General features: G+C 34.4%; 1 long non-coding RNA gene across 1 annotated transcript in view; it reads left to right on the top strand.

Moving 5' to 3' along the window:
• LOC105543109 overlaps window positions 1-25,347 on the top strand; it is a 426,929-nt gene that overhangs the window by 281,261 nt on the left and 120,321 nt on the right. Inside the window, exon 4 of the long non-coding RNA XR_001006578.1 lies at window positions 20,649-20,697. This is a non-coding gene — a long non-coding RNA (uncharacterized LOC105543109). The remainder of the gene's footprint in view (window positions 1-20,648; window positions 20,698-25,347) is intronic.

Raw genomic sequence — 25,347 nt, forward strand, 5'->3', positions numbered from 1 at the left:
ACTAATATTTGAAGGATTCACCGTTGGACAAAATGTCCAGAGACCCCATTCTTTAGAAAAGTGACCTGCTTCCCTATGAGTTTTGGATGTAGATTGACTTAGCTTGGCCTGCCCGTCTTCATATTTTTACCTATGATTCAGACCTTAAAAAAAATTAAAACCCAAAATTTCTTGCCCATGTTTAAATATTTCAAAGATAATTTTTATGACATAAAATATTTCCAACTTCTAACTCAAAATACTTTGAAAGATTGTTGTTTAAGTAAAACGTATTAACATACCCTGTATGCTTCTTTGAGAAGTAATTTAGAGAGTATTTTCCAAAGGCAATAATATTAAAATAAATAACAATAGTTATAAATAAATAAATAATAAACACATAATAATCATAGGCATATAGCACCTTCATATCTGGTGTCTAACCCACTTGACTATAGGTACCTTGAAGCTCATAAATATTTTTTTCATTAACATGTGATGTATTGGCTGCATATTTAAAGTGGAATAGAAATAAACTATTTTCAAATTAATATTTTATTCATACAAGGAATAGACCATAGCCTTTCTTTTATTTATTCCATAAACATGAGAAAAATGTTTTTCTTCCAGCTTATATAGATGTTATATTAGAATACATTCTAATATATATATATAGTGTGTGTGTATATGTATGTATGTAAGATGCTGTTGAAACTACTTCTGTATCTTATGTTCACCTGAAAAGCTTTAATTGTGAAACCAAGGGGCATATGTAGTCTTTACTTTGTTAGACTTCTTTGATGTGTTTGACTCGCTCTACCACCCTGTTTGAAATTCCCATGGCTTCTGTGAGTCTCTCCACTCTTTTCCTTCTAATCTTTCATCATTGCTCTTCTCTGTCTTCTTCAGGGGCTGCTTTCTCCTATAAACAATGTATTTTTATCATTCTTGGATTCTTCATCCCTTCATTCTAAATACAGGTTTTAGGTGAGCAAATTAATTCCATAATTTCAACTCTTGCTTGTATACTGCTATTTCTCCCAATTTTGTCTCCAACAAAATGACTTCACACCTGAACCACATGGCCATTTCCTCTAGGTAGCTCTACTAGTATATCTTAAATCTCAAAGCCATACCTCAGCATTTTCTTCTCCAAGTTTATGGTTATTCTTATGCTGTCTCTCCTAGGTGATGACTTCAGAATGAGCCAATTTACCAAGCTGATATTCAGGAGTCATCTATGACTCTTCCTTAAGCCTCATCACCCATATCTGACTTTTTCCAATAGAACTTCCGAAATATTTCTTGAAATTTTCCCTCCTCTCCCTGTGTATTTCCACTGCCTTATTTAGAACTCTCATCATCTCCCTTCTGCACTACTACGAAGGCCTCTTATTTTTTTCTCCATTCCAACTCTTGCCTTTTCTTCCATCTATAGTAAAGAAAAACCTTGACATAGTAATTCAAACATACACTGAAAGTCCACCATCGCTGTATGGCAAAAATAGCACATGTAGCATTAGTGTCATGACTCCCTAGTTTTGTATCTATGAAAAATATTACTAATTAATTAAAATATTCTATTTTGTTGTTTTAATATTTATTTAGAAAGATTCTGAGGAATTCTCAAAACAGAAGTCACCCAATCACATCATATAAGATTTGGCACTTAAGAGTAAATGCATTTGCCATCTTGATTAGGATAAACCCCATAGTGCAGCACTGTGTCATCCCTGATCTGACCTTGGTCAGATTCTCCAGCTTTGTCTCCAGCCACTCCCTGCCTCATATTCTATGAAACGCTTTGGTGATAGCAGTTTCTTTCTTACACCATACTGTTTCTTCTTTCTGGGCTTTTACTTTGATTGCTCCCTTCGTTTGGAGGCTTTCTCCCTATACTCCTACCTTTTTGCCAATCCCAATTCCAATTAATTTTTACCTGTGTTGATAAGAGTCAGCCTAGTTCTCACCCTTTTCTTGAGTCCAGCCAAAGATTATGACTCTAATCCATATTCCTGTAATAATCGATGCATATCTCTATCAATGTCTGTTATTGTTCTTAGTGTATCTATACTTAGTTATTTTTCCACTTACGTGTTTGTCTAAACTACTGATAGACACCGAGAAACACAATTTTATTAGTCTAGCAACTTTCGAACAACTTATATAGTAACTGGCACATCAGCAAGCACCGTAAAAGATGAATCAGTTAACTTTGAAAATATTGCTGCACATGTAAAATATCAGATTTATTTAGGAGAGGTATTTATTTGTCTTTTCCTAAAGCACAGTTCACAAACTTCCATCATGCACTCTCAGGCAATCCAGTCTACCCCTAATCCACATAATTAATTTACATTGCTAGGTTGCTGAGGGAATTTAAGGTTTAAACTCCTGTGTAAAGCATAGAAATACCAAATACATCTTCTGATGAAAATTATGTATCTTAAAAAATAATAATAGTTAAAGACTGTAGAGAAAACAAGCTTTTTTTTGGGAAATTGTTCCCAAACACCTAAATTCTGTTTTCTTTTGTCATGGGTTATTACTATACATTATATACTAAAGTATATATATTTTATATTTATTTTCCTTCCCAATGTTTAAAAAACACATATTCACTGTATATACTATTGATTCACCCCAGAGACATGCTTTGGTTTTGTATGGTTGAGAAATATCTAATAAAAGTGTTGCAAAATTGTTTATACTCTAGTTCATACTACTTTTCTGGTCTTCTTAGTCATAAACCAAACACATGATTCGCAGATTTAAAAGTAGGTATAATATCTCCGTATGGGTCAGGCATGGTGGCTCATGCCTTAAATCTCAGCATCTTGGGAGGCCGAGGTGGTAGATCACTTGAACCCAGGAGTTCAAGACCAGCCTGGGCAACATGGTGAAAACCCATATCTACAAAAGAATACAAAAAAATTAGCCAGGCATGGTGCCATGTGCTTGTAGTCCCAGCTACTTGGGAGGCTGAGGTGGGAGCATTGCTTGAACCCAGGAGGTTGAGGTTACAGCTAGCCACAATTGCACCACTGCACTCCAGCCTGGGTGCTTGTGTGACAGAGCAAGACACCATTCCCAAAAGAAAAGGAAGAAAGAAACAAAACAACTCTATGTTTCCTGGAGAAATTTGCTGTTAACATTTATTCTTATATATCAATATATTTTAGAGTCCTTAGGATCTACAAGTTTTTTCTCAGCTTTCTTGAATTTTACTCATTTGGTTTTTGTAAACCTAAACAGAAATAATTATATGCTGACAAAAGGACTTCCATATTGTCCGAGTCCCACTTATCAGTCAAGGTGTGTGTGTATATGTGTATGTGCGAGTACACATTGTTTGAAAGAAATGTAAGAAGAGAGAAGCCAAAAGAAAAAGGGCTCAGTAGTCACAATACAAATGCTCTGTAATGTGATCCAATAATATGAGATTTTGAGCAGGAACTTATATGAACAGGATCCCATATTTTTCATGAAATTTTTTGAGAATCATGAGACAGCAATTTGAAATATTTGTACTTGGTTCCCTGAAACATCAGCAGATAGCACAAAGTAGTCTTCTGTTAGGTGGCTGAATATAATTTGATGACTACTAGATTTAGAAGGTGTTGAAATAAATTTTTTGGCCTTAAAATATGAAGTACTGTGTGAACTGGTCTACTCATAGAGATGAATGGAAAGCTCCCCAGAAGTACAATTTTAAAATTATGCAGAAAAGTAATCATGTGGCAAATAGAAATAGTACCTTGTTATCCTTGTTTCAAGTTAGCCAGACAAAGAAGTTTCATCTGTAGGAAAATGGAGAAAAAAATATCTGGCCATGGGTCTGACTGATTCCTGTTCTTATTAAGTATGTATCTTCATGTGAGAGGGAAGAGACAGGAATCATTTCTTGCATGTTACAGCTTAATTCCCTCATCCACTAGTGTTTCCTGAGCACTTTACACATGCCAGGAATTATAAACAGGGAACAAAAGGGAAGAGAGCTGTGCAGTAACTTTATTATGGACACATGCTTTCTTAGGAAAGGTAAAAGCCACATACATAAAGCATAATGCTGACTTCAGACTGTCGTTGGTATTTGGGTGAGATAGAGGGGAAAGGGAATGCATTGGGTGAAACTTTGGCTATACTAAGACATTTATTCAGCTTGCAGCTTACATTCTGGAAAGTCAGACAGATAAACATTTTATCATTTAGCAAACATGTAACACAGACAGCAATAAACGATTAAAAAAATAGTAAAGCAGAATAAGACGATGAAAGGTTAGGAGTGATGTCATTTTAGATTGACTGTTAAGGGAAGTCCTTTCTGAGAAGATACCTGAATGAAGTGAGAGAGTAAATAGTGAGCTAGGTTCTTTTAGTTTTTTTTTTTTTTTTTTTTTAAGAGATAGAGAAAAAGATAATGAAAGCGAGCATGGCAAAATGGTAATACCTATTAATTCCAGATTTTATACTTAGAGACTGATTTTTATTATTTTTGACTCTTCTGTACCTTTGTTTTTTGAAGTATTTTAAAAATAATTTTATAATGTATATATTCATGACCAGTTGGGGCCACATTCAGCCTTTGTGAGCGATGGAGGAGTAGGCTAGGACTTTTTGTAGTTGCATTTGGTTGAGTCCCCCTCAGCTGCCTATTAGGATGGATACTATTGCGGTAGATAGAGGGAAGTTGGTGTCTGTTAGGTCCTGAGAGAATCCAGTTTGGCATTGACAGTAGGAGTTCCATGTGAGAGGAAACTAAAGAAGTGTGTAGGCAGTAAGCCCGCAGGTCCTTGTAGCTTGTTAAGACGTTGAGTCTTTTTTCTAGGAGCAATGGGAAGATGTTGAATGGTTTTTTTGCAGGGGTAAAAGTGATATGATTGGTTTTGCATTGAAGAATTTAAAATTTTCCATTCATTCAAGAAATTTCAAGCTTGCAGCTACCGTTTGTCAGGTTCTGTTCCAAGTATGTGGAGATATATTTGTAAAAAACAGGCCTTTACACTCAGAGAACTTGAAGTGCAAAGGTGGGTGAAGTTTTTGCTGTCATCTATGGATGAACTTACGAGCTAAATATTTTGAAATCTCCTTATAAATTGCTTTGCACCTTCAACAATCCATATACTTATCACCTTTGACAAAGATTGGGCAACTATCTTGATTCTGATGACTGAGAATTTTGATAACTCATTTGTTCATTCATTGTGAGAAAATTCTTTTGTGTGTGTGTGTAAAGTGGTTTCTTATATTGTTTTACCTGTTTCCTATTGTATCTGCAATGTTTATGTGATTCTTTTCCAAGTTTAAGGCTTCTAATATTTTAAGGTCAAGAAGGCCTGGGCCAAGGACAGAAGAGCCATATGAAGTGCATGTTCGCTGCTGAAGCTGAGCCAAAAAACACACTCCTTCAGAGTATCATTTGAGAACCGGAATTCTCAGCACTTACCAAAAAGAGGATTTAAAATTCCAGTATTAGTGATAGGGATACTTTTAATATTTTGCAGGTAGTCTGTGTCTTCTGTACAAGAAACATGTTCTAAGTGATTAGTTGTCATTGAGGACTTGGAGGAAGGATAAAGATCCATTCTCAATGAGGAAACATGAGCATAGTTAATGCCATCCAGTTTAGAAGACTGGCTTAGTATTTTCTTTTGAGCAGTTCCCTCCGATATTTCCCATTGATTTGACTTCATTCTCCTGGAGTTTTGTCATTTTCCACAAAACTTAATTGATCTATCTTTAGAGACAAATGAGGACCATCATTTGCCATGGAGAGAATGTGGGTTGTAGTCAAATTTGATTATGGACTCTTTCTCTTTAGTGGCATAGAAAATGGGACCACCAGGTTACTCTAGTGTCTCAAGTGATTTATTGGACTTAAGTTGGTAGCAACTAAAATTTTATGTAAGTATAATTGCTCCTTATATTTATTGTAAAACAAAAGCAGTTATCTTAATACATGGCTCTTCTAACATTCAGTTTATCATATAATGAAAAAAGATGTTAGTGTGCAGACCGTAATATCTATCAATGAATTCTGAAGAAGAAGAGAAAAGCCAGTAAATATTTATGCTTTTCTTAATTACCCATTTGATAACTACAGGCAGATAAAGCTTCGTTTTCATAGCCAAGTAATTAAATGTCTTTACAACAAATCTGGAGTGCCAAATAAAGACAAAATTGTTTTTAAAATTTAAAAGAAATGTTTAGTTTTCAAGGGATAATATATAAATTTAGGAGTCAATTTAGAGCTCAATATTGCTTTGAGTTTATCTTTCATTTTACATTGCTAAATTTCTTTTTAGTTGTAAATATTAGTATTTATATTTTAAAATTATGTATTTACACAATAATGTAGATGTTTGCTTTTAAGATAATCATGGGTGATAGAAACAACAAATTATATATATCTTTATGCAAATGTAAAAACATTAGCAGAATTGTACCAATTTGAATTATATCAAGTCTAACACTGGTAGAATTATATCGAGGATAACTTTATGTGTTCTCAAATTGAAGTTGATTAAGTTGGTTTGTTTGATTTTTGTGTGTGTAAAGTGGTTTCTTATATTGTAAAGGAAGAGTAAAATGAGCTTATGAGAGATAAAGAGTGAGAATGCTAATTTTAGAAAATGCATGAACTTGATTTGCAATTCTTTTATTTGTTATTACAAAGCGTCAACCCCAAGGGAAAAACAGGATTGAGTGTCTCATCAGAGAGGCTTTGCCTCACTTTTCTATTTCAAAATGGCGGAGATGGGCGGCTGGGCCTGAGAGTGACGGGGACCCAGGTCAAAACTCTGTTGTTCTCCTTTACAATGTTTGTCATGTTAGGAAGTTACTTAATTTTCTTAAGTATCTGTTTCCTTATCTATAAAATGGAAATAATACAAGTTTTAACTAGTATATGTAAGTGTCCTAAGTGTCCAAAACTCAATGAAGCTTATTATGCTATGAAACTATTTCAGTCTCTTCCCTTTAATCACTGTTTATTTTACTTTTTAAATTTTTTATTATTAATTTATGACTATATAGTAGCTGTACATATTTATGGGGTGCATGAGATACTTTGATATAGGCTTACAAGACATAATGATCACATTAGGGTAAATGAGGTGACCATCACCTCAATAATTTATCATTTGTTTGTGTTACAAACATTCCAATTATACTTCTTTAGTTATTTTTAAATGTACAATAAATCTGTGTTAACTGTAATCACACAATTGTACTATCAACTACTAGATCTTATTCATTCTAACTATATTTCTGTACCCATGAACCAGTCCCATATTCCCCATCACTGTGGGTTTTTTTTTTTTTTAGATATTTACCTATAGTATTTGATCAGACATTTAATTTAATATTTTAAATAGAGATGGGATCTCACTTTGCTGCCCAAACTCATCTCAAACTCCTGGGCTCAAACAATCTTCCCACTGTTGGCCTTCCAAAGTGCTGAGATTACAGATGTGAGGCATCATGCTCCCCCATCAGATATTTTGCAATTAAACATGTTAAAAAATTTGCAAAGTGTATGTTGTTATCCATTTCACAGGAAGATCAGACGGTGGCATAAAGGAGAATCTCAGGTCCAAATGTCCAAAATAGCAGGAGCAAGGGGATAATTGATAGCCTTTAGGAAGCATTGTGATCTCTTCTTTTGTTCTTTTCCTTCCTAATCTTCCTAGTTTTTCTAAAAATATGATCCCCACCCCTCACTTCCACATTTGCCTGTATTATTTCTTTTCATGGCACTTTACTACCATTGATGGTACATGTTTATTTATCAATTTATTACTTTTGGTAGTAGATAACCTCTGTAAAGCAAGAGTTTCTTGTTTTGTATGTAGCCTTCTCTTAATAAAAAATATTAATTATTTTGTATTTTCCGTGACATAATTTAGGATGTTTTTAGAAATGAAATATCATGCATTCCATTAATTGCAGTCAAAAGAAAGTGCATTTAAATAGGGTATGTGTATGTGTGTTTTTCAACAAGTAATGTTAAACTTAATTTGTAATGTATAAAGTAAAAATAGCTAAAAACTAAACTAAAGCTGTGATTTTAAAATTGTGATTCAAAAATACAGCACATTTTACTTAAATGGAGATTTTTATTCTAGAAAGGTATTGAACATGACAATCTGACAATCTGTCCTTGGGACGCTGTCACTGCTATTCTCAGATCAGCTGACAAGACCTCAGCTGGGCCTCTGCAAGTTGCTTAAGAACACTTCTAGAACCATCCTAATGGGCATGTTCCAACTGTCACTTGGAAAAAAAATGATCACTTGAGATCAATCTGTACAGCAGGTCTTTTGGCAGAAAACCAGTCATATCATTCTCTCCAATAGAGCCTTTGTGGGGAAAAGGCCTTATCACATTCCTTGGACATGAAGTTACTGTTGGAACCATTCTCATCTCAAACCATTCTATCACCATGCCAAAAAGCTGCAGCTTCTGAAAGGTCAGAAATGGCCTTATAATGACTTAGACCGTCTTATGATTGTTAGGAAGTTGAAGACAGTTATAATACTATAAAAGCTTTGAGTTTTTTACCCTTTCATGAGCAGCAACTGTGTGTTATTAACTAAACCACAACTTCCTGATATAGATATCAGAGAGACCAAAGCTAAGAGACTAATGAGAACTCTAATCCTATCCTGAACTTGGACTCAAAGTGTAGAATTGGGTTATTCAAATTGTAGAATATTAAAGAGAAAATGGAGTGCACAAAAGGCTAAGAGGAAAAAATATATATATATTTTTCCTATGAGCAAAAATTCACAATTGGTTCATATGCATTGTTAATAATTAATGTGGGAAAATTTATATTTTTAAATTAAGCTTTATTTTTTAACCTGGTGCTATTCTTCTGTGTTAATTAAAAAGAAGAATGTATGTTTTGAATTTTAAAATATATTGCCAGTAGGCATTACTTGATTTGAATCATGAGGAAGAGCTGGGAGGTGAATCTCAAAACTGAAAAATTGGAGCATTTCAGTAATCCTCATTTTTAAAGTGGTAATACTAAGCTTTGTGGAAAATCAAAAGGAAGCATGTGATGTGATAATAAAATTAGGCTTTACTCATGTTATAGTGTGCATCTTAATTCCTTTATGCATCTGTAGAATAAGAGGACTTATCTAGACAATCAAAAAGTTTTTAACTCATTAACCTATGAATAATACTATAAAAATTTTGTTTTCATAAACATGTTAAGTATGATTTCCCATGTATTCTTTATAAAAAGTATGTTTGTTTTGTGTCAAAGGTACAAGGTATAGACATTGTAATATTGTTTATTTGTTCCTATGCACTTTTGTACAAATGCTAAGGTGTATTTTGTCCCTATTCGTCAACTGTGAGCAACTTGCTTTCCTTGTAGTATATCAACTTCTTGTGACCTCTTATCCTGATGAGAAAACTAAAGCCTTTGGGAATGAAAGATAGAATACAGTTGCACGATATTTTAAATTCTTTTGATTGTTCAAACCTTGATGTTCTAAAATAGGAGATTATTAATTTTTTAAATAGGACATTGTTTTGAAGATGCTTTTGGTTGCATCTTCATAAACAATTCTCTCTTCAGTGAAAGAGAAAGGGAGCAGAGAACAGGAAGAGAGTTTTTAATTAATTTATATAACAAACTAGTGACTTGGCTTATCTCTTTGTCCTTCAACTGTCTGCACAATCTTGCCTTCCACATTATGGTAATCTTGTCTTAAATTGGTTGTCACTTACACCATGTGTGTCACTTTGAAACTTGCAGGTGTGTTTATTTACCATGATCTTTATTTTGGAGATAGTGAAAAAGCCAAAAATCTCACCTCAAGTTAAGAAAAATATTCTTCTAATCCATTATGTGTTTTATGTCCTCAAGTATTCTTAACTTGAGATGATGAATTAGAAGAAGAAATTTCAGTGTTTAAGCATATTTGCTTTTGCAAAGCATAATTGTGTCCACCTACAGTAGTGTGTGTGTGTATAAATTTATATACCTATAAAATAAGAATGCTGAACTATGTTCATATGACTGTTTATAGAAAAATGTAGACACACTTTGTACTTTACCAATTACTGCTATTTCAAAAAACACATTTCTTTGTAATTCATTTTGCGACTTTATTCTTCTTAAATATGGTTGGATCAAGTTACTTAAACTTTGGCACAAAAAATGTTTGTCTCAGCATTCTTTTTCAATGATTTAGGCAGAATTGAAAAGCCCAAGTCATAAGATGCAGTGAATACACCTTATTATTAAATAATGCTTTTTCTTCTTATAACTACTGGCTGCTTTAGCTGGGTACCCTGGCTTGAACTCTCAAATCATTTAAAGCCTACATTTTAAAAACAGTTTTAAATCTAATCTCTTTTTTATATCTGATATGACTTGTAAGCTTACTACATTCATCCTCTGACATTCTGCAAGGGAAACATGAATTAATCATTGAGTTTGTCCAACAAGGAAAGATGCATCTTACTGATACCGTGAGCTTCCAATGTGGTACACACAAGCTGTTTCTGAGATTGTAGCACAAGCAAACATTCCCACAGCTATTGTGTTGCTGTTTGCTCAGTTCCCAGCCTCTGAGAGTTCCAGGTGGTGGTAGTACAGCCGTTCAATCTATGCTTATGTAGTGTTGATTCTGGTATTGTACTCCCTGAAAACCTGGAGGTTACTATCTGTTAACAGCAAAACAGACTTGGCCAAGGGTTATTATGTATCTTCTGAAAGCATTTACCAGAAACAGTCTGTTAATTGTTACAAAAATTATATTTTATTACTTCATAGTCACAAATGTTAATATATTTTTTAAAATATGAAATGGAGCCAGACAGAAAAGAATAATTCCATTATTGCTTATAATTTTACAGATCAATTTAGAATGAGGAAGCGTATTTTTAAGAGCAAATGGTACATTTTCTTTGTCTGAAGTCTGCCTAGCAAGCAGATTTTATGTGAAGGACTACTGGGTGGTTCTTTCATATCCAGCTAGTAGTGTTATTGACTGATTTTGCCAGCTCTGTAGCTCGTGTGCTTTTTTACTTAATTTTTGTTCCCGCTTTCTCTCACTGATTTGTAAGCAGCTTAAAATCAGAATGCTGTCATCTAATTCATTGGTATCTCCCTCCGTCAAGGAATGGAGTTTTATTTTATGTGGATTTTTTTCTGGGTACAGAGTAGGTGTATATATTTATGCGGTACATGAGACGTTTTGATACAAGCATGCAGTGTGAAATAAGCACATCATGAAGAATGAAGTTTCCATCACCTTCACTGAGCTGCAAACAATCCAATTACACTCTTATTTTAAAATGTTATTCTTCAATATAGTCACCATGTTGTGTGATCAAATAGTAGCTCTTATTCGTTCTATTTTTTTTTTAATTTTTTTTTGCCAGTTAACCATCCCCACCTCCACCCACAATCCCCCACTACCACTTCCCAGCCTCTGGTAACTATCCTTCTGCTCTCTCTGTCCATGACTTCAATCTTTTTGATTTTTAGATCCCAAAAATAACCAAGAACATGTGATGTTTGTCTTTCTGTGCCTGGCTGATTTTACTGAATGATCTCCAGTACCATCCATGTTGTTGCAAGTGAGAGGATATCGTTCCTTTTTATAGCTGAATAGTATTCCATTGTGTATATGTACCACCTTTTCTTTATCCATTCATCTGTTGATGGACAATTATGTGTTTTTCCAAATCTTAGCTATTGTAAATAGTACTGCAACAAACATAGGTGTGCAGATATCTCTTCACTATTCTTATTTCCTTTCTTTAGGTATATACCCAGCAGTGAGATTGCTGGATCACGCAGTAGCTAAATTTTTAGTTTTTTGAGGAAACTCCAAACTGTACTCCATAGTGGTTGTACTAATTTACATTCCCACCAACAGAGTACAAGGATTGCCCTTTGTCCACATCCTCACAAGCATTTGCTATTGCCTGTCTTTTGGATATAAGCCATTTTAACTGAGGTGAGATGATACCTCATTGTAGTTTTGATTTGCATTTCTCTGATGATGAATAATGTTGAGCACCTTTTCATATGCCACCTTGCCATTTGTATGTCTTCTTTTGAGAAATGTCTCTTCGAAGCTTGCCCATCTTTTGACTGGATTATTATTATTTTTTTCTAGAGTTGTGTGAATTCCTTTTGTATTCCAGTTATTAATTCCTTATCACATGGGTAGTTTGAAAATATTTTCTCCCATTCTGTGTGGATTGTCTCTTCACTTTGTTGATTGTATCCCTTGCTGGGCAGAAGCTTTTAAACTTGATGTGACCCCATTTGTCCATGTTTGCTTTGGTTGCCCATGCTTGTGGGGTATTACTCAAGAAGTCTTTGCCTAAACCAACGTTGTAGAGTTTACACCAATGTTTTCTTGTAGTAGTTTCACGATTTGAGGTCTTAGACTTAAGTCTTCAATCCATTTTGATTTGATTTGATTTGAGAGAGACAGGGGTCTAGTTTTATTCTTTTACATATGGATATCCAGTTTTCACAGCACCATTTATTGAAGAGACTGTTTTTTCCCAGTGTATGTTCTTGGCACCTTTGTAGGGTGGGGGGTGGAAAAAGGTTGAGTTCATTGTAGGTGTGTGGATTTGTTCCTGAGTTTTCTATTCTATTCCACTATTCTATGTGCCTGTTTTTATGCCACTACCATGCTGCTTTTGTTACTATAACTCTGTAGTGTAATTTGAGGTCAGATACTTTGATTCCTCCAGCTTTATTATTTTTGCTTAGGATAGCTTTGGCTATTCTCGGTCTTTTGTGGTTCCATATTAATATGAGGATTGATTTTTTTCTATTTCTATTTCTGTTTCCTATTTTCTATTTCTATTAATATGAGGATTGATCTTTTTCTATTTCTGTGAAGAATGTCATGGGAATTTTGGTAGGGACTATACTGAATCTGTAGATTGCTTTGGGTAGAATGAACATTTTAGCAATATTGATTTTCCAATCCATGAACATGGAATTTTTTTTTCATTTTTTTGGTGTCTTCTTCAATTTCTTTCACCAGTTTATAGTTTTCATTATAGAGATCTTTTACCTGTTTGTTAATTCCTGCATATTTAATTTTTATGTGACTATTGTAAATTGCATTTTTTTAATATTTCCTTTTCAGATTGTTCACAGTTGGTATATAGAAATGCTAGTGGTTTTTATGTGGTGATTTTGTATCCTGCAACTTAACTGAATTTGTTTATCAGTTCTAGTAGTTTTGGGGGGAGTCTTTAGGTTTTTCCTAAAGTTCCTAAAGTTTTAGATTTCCTTGCAAACAAGGATAATTTTACTTCTCCTTTTCAATTTGGATGAGCTTTATATCTTCCTCTGGTTTGATTGCTGTAGCTAGGGTTTACAGTGCAATGTTGAATAACAGTGATGGCAATGGGCATCCTTATATGTTCCCAATCTTAGAGGAAAGATTTTCAGTACTTCCTCATTCAGTATGATACTAGTTTTGGGTCTGTCATATGTGGCTTTTATTATGTTGAGGTATATTTCTTCTATCCCCAGTTTTTTTAGGGTTTTTATCATGAAAGGATGCTGAATTTTATCAAGTGCTCTGTCAGCATCTATTGAAATAATCATATGGTTTTTATCCTTCATTCTCTTGATAGGATATATCACATTGATTGGTTTGCATGTGTTGAACCATCCTTGCATCCCGGGGATAAATGAGAGATTTTTGTAATGTATTGTCATAATGATTAATTTTTGTAATTTGTTGTTGAATTCTGTTTGCTAGTATTTTGTTGAGAATTTTTGCATCAATATTCATCAGCAATATTAGCTTATACTTTTCTTTTTTTGATGTGTCTTTTTCTGGTTTTGGTATCAGGATAATACCACCCTCATAAAATGTGTTTGGAAGTATTTTCTCTGCTTTTATTTTTTAGAATAGTTTGAGTAAGATTGGTATAAGTTCTTTTTTTTTTTAAATGTCACTAGGTTTTTGGGGAACAGATAGTGTTTGTTTACATTATTAAGTTCTTTAGTGGTGTTTTTTTGATGCACCCACCACCCAAGCAGTGTACCATGTACCCAACATGTAGTCTTTTATCCCTCATCCTTCTCCTACCATTTTCCCCAAGTTGCCAGAGTCCATTGTATCATTCTTATGCCTTTGCATCCTCATAACTTAACTCCCACTTATGAGTGAGAACATACAATGTTTGGATTTCCATTCCTGAATGACTTCGCTTAGAATAATGGTCTCCAATTCCATCCAGCTTACTGTGAATGCCATTATTTTGTTCCTTTTTAATGGCTGAGTAGTATTCAATGGTATATGTGTGTGTATATATATTTTATATATATATGTGTGTATATATATCACAATTTTTTTATCCACTGGTCAATTGATGGACGTTTGTGTTGGTTCCAATTTTTGCAATTGCGATTTGTGCTACTATAAACTTGTGTGTGCAAATATCTTTTTCCTGTAATCGCTACTTTTCCTTTGGGTAGATAACCAATATGGGCTTGCTGGATAGAATGGTAGTTCTACTTTTAGTTCTTTAAGGAATCTCCACACTGTTTTCCATAGTGGTTGTACTAGTTTTCATTTTCATCAACAGTGTAAAAGGTTCCCTTTCCAACACATTCATGGCAACATCTATTTTTTTTTTTTTTTGATTCTGTGAAGAATGATGGTGTTATTTTGATGGAAATTGCATTGAATTTATAGACTGCTTTTTATTCTGGCCATTCTTGCAGGAGTAAGGTGGTATCGCATTGTGGTTTGGATTTGCATTTCCCTGATCATTAGTGATGTTGAGCATTTTTTCATGTGTTTGTTGGCCATTTGTATAACTTCTTTTGATAATTGTCTATTTATGTCCTTAGTTCATGTTTTGGATGGGATTGTTTGTTTTTATCTTGCTGATTTCTTTGAGTTCCTTGTAGATTCTGGGTATTAGTTCTTTGTTGAATGTATAAATTGCAAAGATGTTCTCTTATTCTGTGGTTTGTCTGTTTACTCTGCTGAATGTTTCTTTTGCTATGCAGAAGCATTTTAGTTTAATTAAGTTCCATCTATTTTTCTTTGTTTTTGTTGCACTTGCTTTTGGGTTCTTGGTCATGAAGTGTTTGCTTAAGCCAATGTCTAAAAGGGTTTTTCCAATGTTAACTTATAGAATCTTTATAGTTTCAATTCTTAGACTTAAGTCCTTGATCTATCTTGTGTTTATTGTTGTACAAAGTGAGAAATGAGGATCCAGTTTCATTCTTCTACATGTGGCTTGCTAATAATTATCACAGCATCATTTCTCGAATAGAATGTCCTTTCCATACTTTGTGTTTTTGTTTGCTTTGTGAAAGAGCAGTTGGCTATAAGTATTTGGTTTTATTTCTGGGTTTTCTTTTCTGTTACATTGGTCTCTATGCCTATTTTTATACCAGTACCATTCTGTTTTGGTGACTATGGCCTTACAGTACAGTCTGAAGTCAGGTAATGTGCTATGCCTTCAGATTTGTTATTTTTGCCTAGTCTTGCTTTGGCTATGTGGGCTCTATTTTGGTTCCGTATGAATTTTAAGATTTTTTTTTTCTAGTTCTGTGAAGAATGATGGTGTTATTTTGATGCGAATTGCATTGAATTTGTAGACTGCTTTTGGCAGTGTGGCCATTTTCACAATATTGATTCTACCCATGCATGAGCATGGGATGTGTTTCCCTTTATTTGTGTTGTCTATGATTTCTTTCAGCAGTGTTTTGTAGTTTTCCTTGTAGAGGTCGTTCACCTCCTTGGTTAGGTATACTACTAAGTATTTTGTTTTATTTTACTTTATTTTATTTTATTTTGTTTGCAGCTATGGTAAAAGGGGTTGAGTTATTGATTTGATTCTCTGCTTAGTCTATTTTGGTGTATAGAAAAGCTACTGATTTGTGTATATTAATTTTGTGTCTGGATACTTTGCTGAATTCTTTCATCAGTTCTAGCTTTCTGGAGGAGTCTCTAGAGTTTTATAGGTAAACAATTATATCATCAGCAAACAGTGACAATTTGTCTTCCTCTTTGCTGATTTGGATGCCTTTTATTTCTTTCTCTTGTCTGATTGCTCTAGCTAGGACTTTCAGTACGACGTTGAAGAGGAGTGGTGACAGTGGGCATCTTTGTCTTGTTTCAGTTCTCAGAAGGAATTCTTTCAACTTTCCCCCATGCAGTATTATGTTGGCTGTGGATTTGTTACACATGGTTTTTATTACATTGAGGTATGTCCCTTATATGCCAATTTTGCTGAAAGTTTTAATCATAAAGTGATGTTGGGTTTTGTCAAGTGCTTTTTCTGCATCTATTGAGATGATCATGTGATTTTTGTTTTTAATTCTGTTTATGTGGTGTATCACATGCATTGACTTGTGTATGTTAAATTATTCCTGCATCCCTGGTTTGAAACTCACTTAATTATGGTGGATTATCTTTTTGAAATGTTGTTGGATTTGGTTAGCTAGTATTGTGTTAATGATTTTAACATCTATGTTCATCAGGGATATTGGTCTGTAGTTTTCTTTTTTTGGTTATGTCCTTTCCTTGTTTTGGTATTAGGGTGATATAGGCTTCATATTAATAGAATGATTTAGGGAGGATTCCCTCTTTCTGTATCTTGTGGAATAGTGTCAATAGATAGTACCAATTCTTCTTTGAATGCCCGATGTAATTCAGCTGTGAATCCAACAGGTCCTAGACTTTTTTGTTGTTGTTGGCAATTTTTTAGAAAATCACCATTTCAATCTTGCTGCTTGTTATTGGTCTGTTCAGACTTTCTATTTCTTCCTGGTTGAATCTTGGAGGGTTGTATATTTCCAGGAATGTATCCATCTCCTCTAAGTTTTCTAGTTTATGCATTTAAAGGTGTTCATAGTAGCCTTGCATGATCTTTTGTATTTCTGTGGTATCGGTTGTAATATCTCCTGTTTCATTTCCAACTGAGCTTATTGGATCTTTCCTCTTCTTTTCTTGGTTAATCTCACTACTGGTCTGTCAATTTTATTTATATTTTTAAATAAGCAGCTTCTTGTTTCATTTATTTTTTTGTAATTTTTTTTTGTTTCAATTCTATTTAGTTCTGCTCTGATTTTTGTTATTTCTTTTCTTCTGCTGGGGTTGGATTTGGTTTGTTCTTGTTTCTCCAGTTCTTCAAGGTGTAACCTTAGATTGTCTATTTGTGCTCTTTCAGACTTTTTGATGTAGGTATTTAAGGCTATGAACTTTCCTCTTAGCACCACCTTTGCTGTATCTCAGAGGTTTTGATAGGTTGTGTCACTATTATTCAATTCAAAGAATTTTTAAATTTCCATCTTGATTTTATTGTTGACCCAGTGATCATTCAGGAGCAGGTTATTTAATTTCCATGTATTTCCATGGTTTTGAGGGTTCCTTCTGGAGTTGATTTCCAATTTTATTACACTGTGGCCTGAGAGAGTACCTGATATAATTTCAGTTTTCTTAAATATATTGAGACTTGTTTTGTCTCAATTATTATATGGTCTATCTTGGAGAATGTTCAATGCACTGATAAATAGAGTGTATATTCTGCAGTGGTTGGGTAGAATGTTCTGTAAATTTCTGTTAGTCCATTTGTTGTATAGTTCAAATCCACTGTGTCTTTATTGACTTTCTGTCTTGATCACCTGTCTAGTGCTGTCAGTGGCATATTGAAGTCTCCCACTATTACTGTGTTGCTGCCTATCTCATTTCTTAGGTCTAATAGTAGTTGTTTTATAAATTTGGGAGCCCCAGTTTTAGATGCATGTATATATTTAGGATTGTGATATTTTCCTGTTGGACTAGTCCTTTTGTCATTATATAATGCCCCTCTTTGTCTTTTTAATTGCTATTGCTTTAAAGTTTGTTTTGTCTGATATAAGAATAGCTACCCTTGCTTGCTTTTGGTGTCCACCTGCATAGAATATCTTTTTCCACCGCTTTACCTTAAGTTTATGGGAGTCCTTATGCATTAGGTGAGTCTCTTGAAGACAGCGCATACTTAGTTGGTGAATTCTTATCCATTCTGTGATTTTGTGTCTTTTAGCTGTAGCATTTATATCATTCACATTCAATGTTCATTTTGAGATGTGAAGTACTTTTCTTTTCATCATGCTATTTCTTGCCTGAATACTTTGTTTGTTTGTTTTTTTAACTGTTTTTGTTTTATAGGTCCTGTGAGATTTATGTTTATGGAGGTTATATTTTGGTGTATTTTAAGGATTTGTTTCAAGATTTAGAGCTCCTTTTAGCAGTTCTTGTAGTGCTGGCTGGCTTGGTAGTGGCAAATTCTCTCAGAAATTGTTTGTCTGAAAAAGACTGTGTTTCTCCTTCCTTTATGAGGCTTAGTTTAACTAGATACAGAATTCTTGGCTGATTATTGTTTTGTTTAAGGAGGCTGAAGATGGGGCTCCAATCCCTTCTAGCTTATAGGGTTTCTTCTCAGAAACCCCCGTACATATTGGTCTTAAGCCTTTCCCTTGTGAGGGTATTTTCCAGATTCTGTATGCATGCTTTATTATTTTTTGTTCTTTTATCTTTTGTCTCCTCTGACTGTATTTTTAAGTAGCCTGTCCTCAAACTCACTAATTTGTTCTTCTTCTTGATCTATTCTGCTATTAATAAACTCATGCATTCTTCATTATGCCAATTGCATTTTTCAACTCAAGAATTTATGCTTCTTTTTAGTTATTTTGATCTCTTTGTTAAATTTTTCTGATATAATTTTGAATTTCTTCTCTGTGTTATCTTGAATTTCTTTGAGTTTACTCAACACAGCTATTTTGAATTCTCTGTCTGAAAGGTCACATATCTCTGTTTCTCCAGGATTGGTCCCTGGTGCCTTATTTAGTTCACTTGGTGACATCATGTTTTCCTGGATGGTACTGATACTAGTAGATGTTCTTCAGTGTCTGGGCATTGAAGAGTTAGGTATTTATTGCAGTCTTTACTGTCTGGGCTTATTTGTAGCTGTCCAGAATTCTTGGCGAGGCTTTCCAGATATTTGAAAGAACTTGGGTGTTATGACCTAAGGTGTTTCTGCTATAGGGAGCACCCCAAGCCCAGTAACTCTGTATTGCTTGCAGACTCATAGAGGTACCAACTTGATGGTATTGGACAAGATCCGAGAGAATTCTCTGGATTACCAGGCAAAAACTCTTGTTCTCTTTCCTTGCTTTCTCCCAAGCATACAGTCTCTCTCTGTTCCCACCTAAAACTGGGAATGGAGTGACACAAGCACCCCTGTGGCCACCACCACTATGATTGCCCTGAGGCACATGTAAAGACAGCACACTGCTAGGTCTTGCACGGGCCTGCTGTAACCACTCCCTGGCTACTGCCTATGTTCACTCAAGGCCCCACAATCGGCAGGTGGCAAAGCCAGCCAAGAATGGTCAAGGAAAGGAGTTTTAAATGAGGTGGATACAGTAAATCTTGATGACATAGATTATTCAGGCAGAAATATGATGTTTCATCAAGCAGATGGAACTTATCAAGAAGAAAATACATAACTCTGCTTCCTCTACTTCTTTCCAATCTTGGAAATTATAAAGGATTAAATAACTTAATGTTGTGAAATGAGTATGAGGAAGAGAGATGGAAATTTTACCCTTAGTTCTGCCATGAACTAGTGATGTGAACTTGCTTTGCTTATATGTAAAGTGAGGAAATTGAACCAGTTGATTTTTAAATTACTTCTAGTTATAAGACTAATGCTATTTTAATGAAGGGCATCATAATTTTTAGTAATAATTCTCTATACCAGATAATAGTCTATTACATTTCTAGAATGTAAAACTTGGGCCACTTGAGCTGAAATCTTATGATCATGTCCACATAATGGATTTCAATCTCAGCACCTATTTTTTAGTAGTTTAAGAAGATGTTATTAAATCTAAAAGTCTTAGTTTTGTCATTTTGTTATTTTTTAGGTGGTATTTTGTTTCATTTTAGTAATATGGAGTTATTTTTCTTTTTTCTTTTTACCTTTACCAACTGTCAATTTAAAATTTACTAAATTGACTAACCTTTTTGAATAACAGTGAGTCTTTTTTTTTTTTCTTTTTTCTTTTGAAATGGAGTCTTGCTCTGTCACCCATCCTGGAGTGCAGTGGCATGATCTCAACTCACCACCACCTCTGCCTCCTGGGCTCAAGTGATCCTCCCACGTCAGTCTCCTGAGCAGCTGAGGTGCCACCACCATGCCTGGCTAATTTCTGTATTTTTGATAGAGATGGGGTTTCACCATGTTGCCCAGGCTGGCCTTGAGCTCCTGAGCTCAAGCAATCAACCTGCCTCAGCCTCCTAACATGCTGGGATTACAGGCATGAGCCACCACGCCCCACCAAGAGTTTTGATCATTACGTCCATGCTCTACAGGCATGAGCCACCATGCCCCACCAAGAGTTTTGATCATTACGTCCATGCTGTACAGAGCACAAATATGCTCATGCTTTTGTTCTGATGCTCATGTGCCCTTTGTCACTATCTGTATTGCCAGTCTCATGTATGTATGAGAAGGAACAGAGAATGCCTTGCCACAGTGTATGGTTACCCAGCAAATAGACCACTAACACTCAATGTGGATAATAATATTAAAGCAATTAGCTATTTTTTATAATTCTCTATTTCATCTATTTTCTGTTTCTTTTCCAGGATATCCATAAAAATTCATCAGACAGTGTTTTACTACTGAGCTACAAAGGTAGGAAAAATAATTTTTTTTTGGTTTGAAAATATACTTCTTTCATCTGTGTTTCAATAATTTATTCCCCTTGTTAGATATACATAGAATTGATGTTGCTTATTCTGACTAAGTGAAAAGTGTTATTTCTATGTACTGCTCAATTAGAAACATGTAGTGTTTAATTGTCAGTTTGAATTTTCCTTTCATACTATTACAGTTTATATCTTACTCTAGACAGAATTTACTCTTTCTCCTAAATTTTGATATTATCTTCTCCATAATTTCATCATGCCTTGACATTACTATATATAATTTCCATACATCAGGAAGGCAATTCTCTGTGTGTGTGTGTGTGTGTGTGTGTGTGTATGGTTAGAAGTTAGAAACTGAAACTCTTTTTGTCTAGCATCATTTCATATTTTTCTTGCTATTTCAAACCTATAATTTTTAAAGAAACAACTAAAGTAATCATTCATATAATTAGCTGTCAGTGACTTGATATTATAAATGTTAACATGGAGGCATTTAGTTCAGCATTTGCTTTACTTAATAGAGTGCAGAAAATGTGGCCCTTTTCTCAGTTAGGGTATATGTGAAGATAAATTTAGAATTTCTAGACTAGTAAATACTTCTCTGATAATAACTTAATTATAGCTATTTCAAACCAAATTGTTTAATTGTGGTGAATCATATGCAAATTTTTCAGATGTAGGTCAACACCCACGCCCACATTCTAGCACCTCTTTCCTAATTCAAGACAACTTTGCAGTGCCTAAAAGAGCTGAGCAGTACAGATTAGAGACATAAGACCAAAAAAAAAACCAAACCCAACAATGGTAACATAAAAACCAACCAGGAGTCAGAAAGTCTCTGTAATAATGAATAGGCAGGTTGTATTTATTTAAGACTTTGCTTGATTATTTCTTAGGCTTCACATGTTTGTAGATAACAATTTCCTCACTGCTCATGAGATTTGTGGCTGGCAAACTCATGGTGCTTCTAGGATATTAAGTTTTCTCCTCTGTAAAGTACATGCAATAGCATCATTATTGTCTACTCATTAAACTGAAATGAGAATTAAACAAATCAAGGACTGTAAAATGAATGTGTGACTCCTCAAATCCCATATGGGAAGAACATGCTATATTTCTTGATTTGGTTGAGTCAAAGATCACTGATGGCTAGAATGCCTTGTGTAGCTCCAGGTGAGGACAACTGAGATACAGTGCAATTGCAGAAAGTAAATAAACTTTTTATTTTTCAAGCTGTTACATTATAGTTCCAATCTATGCCTTTGTGATGCAGCATTGTATCATTTTCTGATGAATGGCTAAGGTTTTATGATTCTATTTTATCTTTATATATTGTGTGCTGTACTTTCAAATATTTTATTTCCATTTATAGATGTGTTGAAAAATCATAAAGCACATTGCATAAATGTGTTACATTTGTTTTTGCTTATTTATTTATTTATTTGAGACAGAGTCTTGCTCTGTCACCCAGGCTGGAGTGCAGTGACGCAGTCTCGGCTCACTGCTACCTCTGTCTCCCAGGTTTGAGCAATTCTTCTGCCTCAGCCTCACTAGTAACTGGGATTATAGGCGCCTGCCACCATGTCCGGCTAATTGTTGTATTTTTAGTAGAGACGGGGTTTCACCATGTTGGACAAGCTGATCTTGAACTCCTTACCTCTTGATTCGCCTACCTCAGCCTCCCAAAGTGCTGGGATTATAGGCGTGAGCCACCATGCCAAGCCTGTTGTTGCTTATCTTTATGTGATTATTGCTGATGTTTTTGGTATATTGACAGAAAATAGTTTTGGTGCTTGTTGATGAAAGCTACTTTCTGGCTTTAGTGATAATAAAATTATAATTTTGCCTTAATATAAACATATTTTTTATTGTCACTTATGGGAATTTGTTCAAGGATTTGAACTTATATCTGCATATAATTTTTGATTTTTGACATTTTCTAAAAATTAATTATTGAAAAAAGTGGCAATTGTTTATTTTAATTCTCAGAGTGGGTAAAATAAATGGTGTATCCTTTGTGCTTCTTTCAATATGAGTATCTTTGTTGTTTTAATTATTTAAGATAAAAAATAAGGAATTATACTAAACATAGAATGGTATATCCCTCAAAGTTAGCTACTGCAAAAATCTTCGTGTTATTCTTTCAAGGTCTTTATTTATATACAGAAACATCAATATCAATATGAGCATATAATGTTTTCATATCATATGCATGATCCTGTGGAATTTTTTTTTTGTTTTTACCATTTTAATTATGGGCATTCTTCTAAGACTATATATGTTCTCTATTTCTTCCTTTGTAATGTTTGCACATTAGTCAATATTTTGGATATATCATGATTTATTTAATAGGTCCTCCAAGCTTTTGTTTAAAAAATAGAACTTTAAAGTAGGCTAAAAAGAGGCCTCTCTTAATTACATGTTTGGCAGGCATACAAAAGAATAATTCCCACTTGTATATTGAATCAAGAAATTAAGGAGTAAAGAAAAAGTGTTACAGTAAAGAGTCATTGAAAATAGTATTGAATAAGTGTGTATTAGTGGGCAGGGTAAAGAAAAGCTAATAATGTAGATGTTCATGCAAGTGTGTTGTAGGTGTGTAAAATGGAACGGCTACCAATTTCTTCAGAGTTTATTTCAAGTGGCACCTCCTTCCATAGCCACTCAGGGACTTTTCCCTTCATTCCCACTCTCACCAGTTGTCTTACATCTCTATAAAAATTCGGGGAAAAATAGACCTTTTCATATTATGTCCCATGTACAAATTCATTTTGTATGAATCTTTTTTTTTTCCTTCACTAGGCTGTTAACCCCCAGAGGGTAATGACTGTATGTTATTCATCTTTGAACCTAATAGATGCAGAAAAAATATTCATTCAATTAAATTGGAACAAAGTGTAAGAAAAGAAAAGAATTGTCAGAAAAGAAGTGCCAGGCACACTGGCTTACACCTGTAATCCTCGTACTTTGGGAACCACGGGTGCATCACCTGAGGTCAGGAGTTTGAGACCAGCCTGGCCAACATGGTGAAACCCTCTCTCTACTGCAAATACAAAAAATTAGTCAGGATTGGCAGCTCACACCTGTAATACCAGCTACTTGGGAGGCTGAGGCAGGAGAATCACTTGAACCCGGGAGGTGGAGGTTGCAGTAGGTCGAGATCACACCACTGCACTCTAGCCTGGGCATAGAGCAAGACTCCGTTTCAAAAAAAGAAAAGTAATCAAGTAGAACTGTTCAATCTTTCACAGATTTTATAAGATGCCACTGTATGCCTTGCTATTATGTCTGGATTAAATTATAATCAGCTCTCCTGATGGATGAGACACAAGTAATATAAACACATGGGTTTGATATACAATGGAGATTATTTTAAATTGAATTTTAATGATTCTTTGTGGTATTTATGTTCAAAAATCATACCTACAAGTCAAGCATTTCAGAAAAATGTTTACAAATTTATGAAAAAGTTATTTGTGTGGTGCTGAACTTGGATATGTGTTACTGCGTATAAATATGAAAACATTGTGTCAGCTTCAAAGCATTGTGCACATGGAATACATTATTGCTATTGTTAGTACCGTAATAAAATTGCCTCTGTGGATTAAAAATGTAGATGTTTATGTACAAAATAGCAGCAATAAGTAAAAGACGACATTATTTATGTGGATTCTATCAGATTAAAAGTGAGTACTGTTTTCAGTACTTTGTGTATTGCAAATTGCTACTCGTGCCATTTAAATCTCTGATATTGTCTTACCATTTGTTTGAATCATGCTTGAAAGCACCTATTTCCACCTTAGTGTGAATTCACTGGTAAAATAAATTTTAAAAAAACCACAGTGAACAGATGTAACAATTGCAATTTCATTTAAAGAAAAATTAGAAAATAGTGGGAGTAAAATATCCCTTTGAAACAGAATGTAATACCAAGTGAGTTATTTTTCTTACCTCACTTGCAAAAGTCACTAGCTCCAACTCTGACTTCACATGCCTTTTACTGAGCAGGTCAATAAGTCATTGGGAAGAAAGCAAATGTCTTGGTCAGTCTTTTGTAATTTATTATTATTATTTTTAGCCTGTTGCTGAACTTTTAAAACCCAGAGCCTGAAACTTAGTGTTTCAAATGCATATCTTAGCAATGCCTTTAAAAAAATAAAAAAATTAAAAAAAGCTGTGATCTCCTCATTGTTGTCTATTTTGCTAGGGATACAAATGCAAGTACCTCTAGCCCTATGGCATGCAAAAAAATGAGTGTAACAACAAATATCAGATAATAGAAAATGGTGGGTACTGAGGAATGGGTGATCATATTGTTAACATCTGTGCTATAAGGGCTACTTCTAGAATACTAGAATGAATATTCTAGTCAACTATTCTGATAAATTGTGTGTTTCAGTGGCTACGACTTCTGAAGATTTAGGAAGTTGAGTATTGGAATTTTTTGTAAAATATCATGGTTTTGAATGTTGGCTCAAAGCAAGAAAGGAATAAAAGAAGGAAAGGAAGAAGTAAAGGAAGGAAGCAAGGAACAGAAGGAAAGAAGGAAGGAAGGAAGGAAGGAAGGAAGGAAGGAAGGAAGGAAGGAAGGAAGGAAGGAAGGAAAGGGAGGGAGGGAGGGAGGGAGGGAAGGAAA

Source organism: Mandrillus leucophaeus, unplaced genomic scaffold (genome assembly GCF_000951045.1).
Source record: "Mandrillus leucophaeus isolate KB7577 unplaced genomic scaffold, Mleu.le_1.0 Scaffold275, whole genome shotgun sequence".
NCBI lineage: Eukaryota > Metazoa > Chordata > Mammalia > Primates > Cercopithecidae > Mandrillus > Mandrillus leucophaeus.